Below are 8,138 nucleotides of genomic sequence, written 5' to 3' on the forward strand. Positions count from 1 at the left end.
TCTTTTCCTTTTCTTATAATGGAAAACATATAGCATTTGCCTGTGTATTTGAGCAGGGAGTTTGGCTCCTTCCATTCATATCACAGCAAGACAGAGCATCTCTCAGACAGGATCATTTCCTTGCTCTTTCAAAGCACCACTGTCTGTGAGCATGCCCCAGCTCTCCCCTCATGTGCCTTGTGCTGACAGAAAAATCATCTCCATCTGAAGCTGCTCCATCTCCCTGCAGCTACAGCCCCCTGTGAGCTGCGACTGCCTTCCCCCTGCTCCCTCACTTACAGATGACACATCCCATCTCATTTATATTATTAAAATTATTTCCACGGGGTCGCCTTCTGCTTCACGCCCAAAATGATAGAGAAAATTAAGCTCTTTCTCTTGTGACACTTGGATTTAAATTGTAGATTTTAAATCTGTCCTCGCTTCTCGATCCTTTAATTTTCCACAGGCAGCGCCACTGCAGCGGCAGCTCCTAGTGACTACATTAGACGTTGAAAAAAAAGAAATCACAGGCGCATCGACTCATATGATGTTATGATGAGTGAGGTGGATAATAACAAACATGCAATACTCCAGTCACCCACTGGGTCTCTCTCCATTTTCTTCACAGAAAACCTAAACAACCTGCTGTGTGGAGTATGAAAAAGGTCGTATCAAAAGAACATCTGCACGTTAGCGTAGTGATTAGCTTGTAGAGTAGCACCCAGTGGTGAAAGAGCTTTTACCTTCCTTTCCACACACAGAAATGTGTCAAATGAAGGGGTGCTTACACTGAAGTCAGACCCGATGTCTGTTGTGACTTCTCAAGCATTTAATCAAAAATATTTCCATGCAGGTGAATTTGGCAGAAGGCATTGGGCTGTTTAAGGTAAAGTGCTGGACTTTTTTAGGAAGTGTAATTACAAATACTGTTTCACAGGCAGAAATGCTGCCAGGAATGAGTAATTCTTGGTATGGGATGCAGACAATACAGTAAATATGCAAACCAATACTTTGGAAATTGTGTCTTTCACTTAAGCTTGATTTAAATGTGTGAATTCTTTGCAGCTTTCTGGTATTTACTAGTCTTTACCATTGTCTTTCTTTATTACAGGTCTGAAAGAAGCTGCTGCCATATGGAGAGCTGGAGCAGCCAAGAGTTATATTCACCAGCAATGCACTATTCAGAGCAATTAGAAGCTGCCAGTCCTCATGGTACCAGACCAAAGCTAACCTTTGTAGCAGCACTATTAGCTTTTCTTGCTTCTTTATCCAAGTCAGATGGTGTTGGCACTCTCTTGTGAAGAACACTGGGTCAGATGGTCTGAGGAGTTACTCCTGATGGCAGTTCCTGTGCTAACTCAGATGTACCTGCATCCACAATTACATTCAGTTTAGGGGACAGAATAATCCTCTGCATTTTTTCACTGTGTGCAGCACCCCTCTGATGGGTCTTACCTGAATACTGGAGCAGGGATGGAAGAATGGAGGAGCTTTTGCTTTTTCTTTGGGCAAATGACTCAGCTATTCCACAGAGAAGGCTACACAGTAAAAATTAATCCAACTCTTTCGTAGTGGCTAGTGACTAAATACACAACTGTTTAAAGAAGCACCAGGCTATCTGTTCAGCCTTCCTTGCAGCATATCCTTCTAGCCACAGCATACTCCAGAATGTGGCTGGGGAGTGAGATGGGTCAGAGACACTGGGAAGATGAAAGCTATTGGATTAGCATTTTTGTCTTAGGGCTGTAATAGAAATCATTAGTAAGCAAAGCCCAGGCGTGAAAATCACATTGTAGCTTGAAGATGACGTCCAATTTTGAGCTGAAATTCACTCCCTTTAGCGGTCTCAAGGCCAAAGTATGCACAGAGACTCTGTAAGTCCTATTTTCAGGGTGTTAGCAGCACATAGATCCCTCTGCTGGTTCTTCTGTACATGAATGAGTTGGATCCAGAGCACAAGCACAAGCTCAAGTCAGAGCACTGCTGTAGGCATGTTTGAAGACAACTTTACCAGTTCCAAAATCAAAGATTAAAAGAAAATCTGACCAAAGGAGTGCCGACACATTCTGAAAACTTAGAAATGAAAGGGATCTGGGGTCTTTTAATAAACTATTATAAAAGTAAAACGGCAAAATACTACTCTTCTGCATGGAAACCTCAAGGCATGTTCCCAACTTTGAATCTAACTTGTAGACTGTATTCCTCTTCTATTTCCTTTTACAAGACTCAGTGATATTCTGCCTCGTAAAGAAGGTCCATGCAAACTCCTCTGAGCTGTAAACATCTGATTCTGCTGATGGGGCTCTTATGGCAAATTTTTGCTACAGAACTTTTCTTCAAACAGAGAACAGATGTGATGTGTGATTGTGATAGTTATAGTCCAAGCCCTTCAGCTGTGACTTTGGTTCTGTGATCACTAACTCCTGTAGAATTACCCACCAAAGTGGCTTTAGTTCTCTAGTCATCACACAATCTACTCAAGAACAGTCTTCATGCAGAATAAGGAATGGAATAAGGAACGACAGGCAGCACTCAGACCAGGCAGCCTCAGACAATAATGCCCCCTGCTGATATTTGAGCAATTCCAGGGGAAAGAGATGGCTCAGAGAGCTGGCAATGGCATCAAGACTGATAAAAGCAGCAAGAACACGTGTGAGGAGTGCAGACAGGCAGCTTGGAAGCTGCAGGAGAACCAGGAGCACAGCTCGCAATGTGATGTTTGCAGACACACATCAATGTCAATATTACATACAGCCCATGGTCACCTCACTTGGGGGGAAACTGAGACAAGATGGCAGTGACATGACTGAAGGTGTAAGCATGTATGGGTAGGCAAATTACTTCCTTTCTAGTTAGGGTTTCTGTAATGCCTGAGTCCTCTTACCAGCCCAGCAGTTATAATCCTTTACAGCCAAGCGCTGACAGCAATTTCATTTCCTTCTATGAACCACTACTTGTAACAGCTTTACTGAAATTTGGTGTGGAAACTTGGGTTGCTCTGCGTTATGTTCCATTATTACATATTGAGCAGCTGTTTTCAGAGCTTCCAAGGGAAACCATTATATATTTTATACTGAGTATCCATAGCCTAGGAGTTACAAACTTGTATTTTTAAAATTAAAATAAAGCTCAGATATTTGAGCAAAAAGACTGCTGCTTAGTTTCTTCATCTTCCCAGGAACAAAGCCAGCCATTCTGTTACATCCACAGAGAGCCGGCCTTGGCTCGGAAGAGCACTCCTGTAAACTTCCTGTGAGGTGCCATGACTCTGTGGCTCAGTGGAAGTTGCTGTACTTCCACCCACATACCTTCAGCAAGCCTTAAATTGTCCTAGGAGCCACATCTGTGCAAAAATTACAAGGATGAGTATGTAATATGCTTGCCACGCGTATCCATGGTCTAGGGGGGAAGAACAGCCTCCTCAGCCACAGAAAAGCTGTTTGCTCTCTGGTGATCAGGGCGAGGCATTTCAGCCAATATAGTCCTGTGAACTGGGAGCCTCAGGGCAAGAGACAGGACCTGGCTCTGATGCTATCCTTAGGCGAGTTACTTCCTACTGTAAACACAGCCCAGGTTTCCAAACAGCTTCTTCCTGCCCATAGACTTTTTAGAGAGTCAAGGTAGCTTGCTGCTAAGTTTGCTGTGGCAGCCTGTCAGGATCAGACAAAGACAGCATTTGCAAAAATAACAAGACACCCTAAGAAATCTGAAAACTGAGGTTGGATTTTACTATTACCACTACCCAAAAACCACTGTGTATTAGTGTGCCCTTGGGAATACATTCAGATAGTGAAATCCAGTTTCCTTATCGTGTGCAGAAAACACTGTGAAGTTAAAACCCTCAGTGGCTTCTTAAGCTTTTATCACTGGATTTATGTCAGCAAAATAGCATGGAAAGTGTATTCACGTGGTTATTATGCACCACTCTGATCAGGCCACATGAAGTTGTATCTGGCACCTTGCATGCAAAGGAAATCTGCTTCTGATGGAAACTAATGCATGGTTAATTTGCTACATTAGCATGTGATAATTAGTACGCAGGGCTTATGATGTATTACAACTACATCTTAGTATGCATGCATGCAAATAGACACATAATACATCAGTGTGTTAAATGCAGGGATCTCTGGGACAGAAGGTGATATAAACAAATCTAAGCAGAAGTTTTGGACACAGTATGAGGGCTGCATAATGAGTGCCTCAATTTACAGACCAATAACATATTTTATATTCCTCTGCACACCCTGAACAGTGTGCATATATTAAATCTCTAATCTGTCTACTTTCATATTTGCAAATATATTAGGACTTTCTGTGGTTCTTTCTTTTTAAAATGCACAGTCCAGGGTCACTTAAATAGTTGCAGCTTGAAGATGAACACTGTGGCTGTGTCAGAGCAGGACATCTCATCACTCAGTTTTGTGCATCTGTAACCATGGTGACTTTGTGGCTGCAGCTTTCCCCAGACTTGGTGTAACCTGGGGTGGATAAAGGCATGCTTCTCCAACTGGTGCGGATGTCACGTACAGCATCTCTTAGGATACATTTTTAATTACCATGTTCTCTTAATTACTCTTTCTGATTTCCCTGGTGAATTGCCTTTCTCGAGTTTCAGTGACTCACTGTGAAACCAATTGATATCTTTGCTGTCTTCCGTCAGGAAAATTCATCCCAGACCTCTGCACCGTCTCAAGGACAACACTTGTCTGAAAAGCAATGCAACCTAGAGCTTTATGCTTGTGGCTACCAACCAAACGTGGTGTTTACAAACAGATTTCCTTCCCTCAGCTGCTAGCCTTGCCAAAGCTCACTGGAGAACGTGGCTGTCCTGTCCAAAGTGGCCTTTGAGGGCAGCCCTGCTTTGGCTGCAGGCTGGCTGAGATCAAGGTGGGCTCCACCGTAATGTCTCCTCTCAGAGAGGTGCAAGAACTGCAAGACAGTGACTCCAGGAGAAGTGCAAAGGCTCTCATCCCCCCCTCGTCCATTTGGTCCCCTCCACAGCTGTCATGCACTCTGGAGATAGACTCATAGGCCTGTGGGACATGGTGCCATAGAAAAGCTGTCTTGGTGTTCAGGGGGGAAATCTCTGGGCTGCCCAGAACATGTATCCGACTCACTGGGAGCTACAGGCAGGAGTCTGTAAGTCTGCAGTGTGTAAATCTCACTAGCCCATGCTGAGAGGGGGCTTAGCCAGCTGGAGGTGTCCACTGTCACCACAATCTTTTTAGATTGCTCTGCTACAGCACAGTGTGCTGGGACCAAACAACTCTGGATTTAGCCTTTTATTTGACAAGGTACATAGGTAAGAGCTGTAATTTATCCCTTTTGAGCAATCACTTGTCCTGGTGTGTTAAAGCCACCCCTGGGCAGAGGTCCAGGCAGCACAAGCCCTGCACCCCGGGCAGGTGACACAGACCATACACACATTTTACAGCCCCACAGCATGGGACCAAGCAGCTGGCGAGGGGCAATGCCACACTGTAGGGGTGTTTTTCTCCCAGTGTACCTGGGGGGCTTGTCTTCAACTTGGCCTTCATGAACTGCACCGTAGATTAATCAGCATTTAACAGAGCACCCGTGTATTCTTCCACCTAAACTGCACTAAACACAAGCAGGAGCTGCACTATTTCTTTTTTCTACCTGAGCACAGATCTTCTTTTCATGAAGTCATCCTTAGCTGAGCCATCTCTGTAAGTAGCTGAGCCGTTGAGGTGCATTATTTATCACCGTCAGATGTTTAGCACACGAACCCGAGCAGCAGGCGGCCATGGATCACCTTCTGGCTCGGATGGGATGGGGGGATTTATGGTGCAAAGCTGTGCCACGGGAAGAACACACAGTACTTGTTAATTAAGGACAAGCAGCTGAAGGCCAGTACTGCCGCATTTCTGACAGAGGGCAGCATTGAGTTTCTTATCATATAAAATAAAACCCCAACAAAACGCTTCTTGGCTCTCCAGTGATTGCGCAGTTCAGAAAGAAGAAAAGCTTCTCACTCACATTTTTCAAAAAAACTGTGCTATCAACTGGCTTTTAACTAAAATTTCCTTTTAAAGCTGGCTATTTTTTGAGACCGTTTTGGCAGAGGGAGGGCAGGGTTGGGGTTGTTTGCTCACAGCTTCATGGAACATGCTGCTTTCTGGTCTGCCCCTTGCCAGACCTTTTCTGCTTCTCCTCTACCCATGGCCATGAAAGTCACCAGAACTAGATACTACCTGGGCAGCCTTGTAAGGGAAACATGTCCTGGAACACCCAGCTACTGTTCGCCTGTTTGAGGGGCCTGTGGAAAGAAAGGAGCTAGGGGTAGTCAGAAATCATCTGGGAGCCACCAGCTCCTGCTGCAGACAGCAGTTTCATGAACCAGCTTTGGACTTGAATCCCTTTCTCACTAAAAGTCTCTGTTCCCTCCTGAGTTTTAATAAGACCAGAGAGCTGTGAGGGCATCCCCACAGCTGCAGCAGGAGGCGATGCTGCTGAATGACACCCTGGGCAAAGGGCTGGACTCAGAAAGATTTGAAGGGAGGATTCAGCTAGTGCAGTGTTTACAGACACTCTCTCTCTCTGTTTCCTGTTAGAAACACATCTTTTTTCCCTGCCAGCAAGGAATTAATTAATTTAATTCCAATGTAATTTATGATTAGAAGCAGTCATTGATGTGGGAATTTACAGAAAAGTCTGTATCTAACCTTCTACTGTTCCCAGCCTGTGACATCTCTGGGCTCTGTCTGCACCTCCGTTTGTAATTGAAAGGAGGCAATTCCTATATGAAATTGCTAGAAGAGTGGGTGCACCATGAACTTGGGCGGACAATTGGAAAGTTGCCCACTTAGGAGACATTTTCCAGTAAATGTGGATGTTTCCCAAAAACAGTGGGTGTGAGAGTGTGTGTGTTATCTGCTCCAATACTGCCTCCCTGTAGGCATTTTCATTATAAGTTTGGGAGAGAACTGCTGCATATTCCATCTTTGCCCTGTCTCATTGATATTCATTCATTCTCTAGTGGGCTTAATGTTGCTGTCTGCACAGGGGAAAAAATTAAAATAACAAGACAAGGAAATAATAGAAGAAGGAGGTGATTCTTTTTAAAACTTTTCTTGTGAGTGAAGACAAGGATTTATTCGTCCCGAGCCTTTGTTCTGGGAGCCCTCAGCACAGCAGTTGTCAGAGCAGGTTGCAGGAACAAGGTATTCAAATGCCTCAGAATACATCTATAAATCATGTCACCACTTTTCTCTGCAGGAGCCAAAGAGTAGGAGGGAAGAGAGATGAGAACAGCGAACAGATCAAACAAGCAACCTTTGGAGGAGACATCAGACCCACCATGATCCTTGGTGTGATGTGAGCATCTTTGAGGCTTCCTGTAGGTAGTTTTATTTGTCTAAAATAGGATGGACTCTAACCAAATATTTATGTGTCTCTCCAGTGGCTTTCAAAATATTGGAAGTTCTTTGCTCATGTGGACTGAAAGTCTTCAAAGGAGCTCAAGTCCTCTTTACTTGCAAGATGATATGAGAACCTATGTCACATGTCTGCTTTTAGAAATACTTCTTGCAGTACAGCCAAGGCAGGCTGCTGGATACTGTCCAGCTGTCCCGGCAGGCAGAAGTTGTGCAACCCCTCCAGGGCAAAGGATATTTGGACAATGAAAGGGAAATGAGGATATTCCTGCCTCGCTCAGCCCTGATTGCCTTAGGAAGGGTGCAAATGTCTGCACAGCTTTACCTGGAGGTCAAACAGGACCTGATCAGGCCAGGGTCTGCGGAGGGAAGCTCAGCTAAGTGGTCAGGTCTCACAGGCTGAGTATGAGGGTCCTGGGGCCACTCGGTGCTCCTCTGCCATAGGCTGGGGCCAGGCAGTGGGGTTGCTCCCCAGCCCTGGTACCCTTCATGCCACACAGCCAGACACCCCAACGTGGGCACTGCTGACTGTCTGTGGAGCTGGTGGCCAGTCACCATGGGGGGAGAGGCTGCTGTGCCCCCCTTCTGACTCCTTGTGCCCATTGTTCCCTTCCATCCCCTGCACATTGCCAGTTACTGTCTTTCTGCTGTAATCTCTGCCAGATCTCACTCCATGTCTGGTCACTCCTTGTGGCCTGAGCTGTGTCACTGCCTGCTATTGCTGTCCCTTTGATCACTGCCCACCCCAAGAGACCTTGG

General features: G+C 45.2%; 1 long non-coding RNA gene across 1 annotated transcript; it reads left to right on the plus strand.

Moving 5' to 3' along the window:
- Nucleotides 1-2,652, plus strand: LOC137482969 (uncharacterized). Its single transcript, XR_011004297.1, has 3 exons — nucleotides 1-145; nucleotides 611-835; nucleotides 1,094-2,652. It is a non-coding gene; the product is annotated as an uncharacterized lncRNA (long non-coding RNA).
- Nucleotides 2,653-8,138: the final 5,486 nt, after the last annotated feature.

Source organism: Anomalospiza imberbis, chromosome 1 (genome assembly GCF_031753505.1).
Source record: "Anomalospiza imberbis isolate Cuckoo-Finch-1a 21T00152 chromosome 1, ASM3175350v1, whole genome shotgun sequence".
In the NCBI taxonomy this organism is placed as follows: domain Eukaryota; kingdom Metazoa; phylum Chordata; class Aves; order Passeriformes; family Viduidae; genus Anomalospiza; species Anomalospiza imberbis.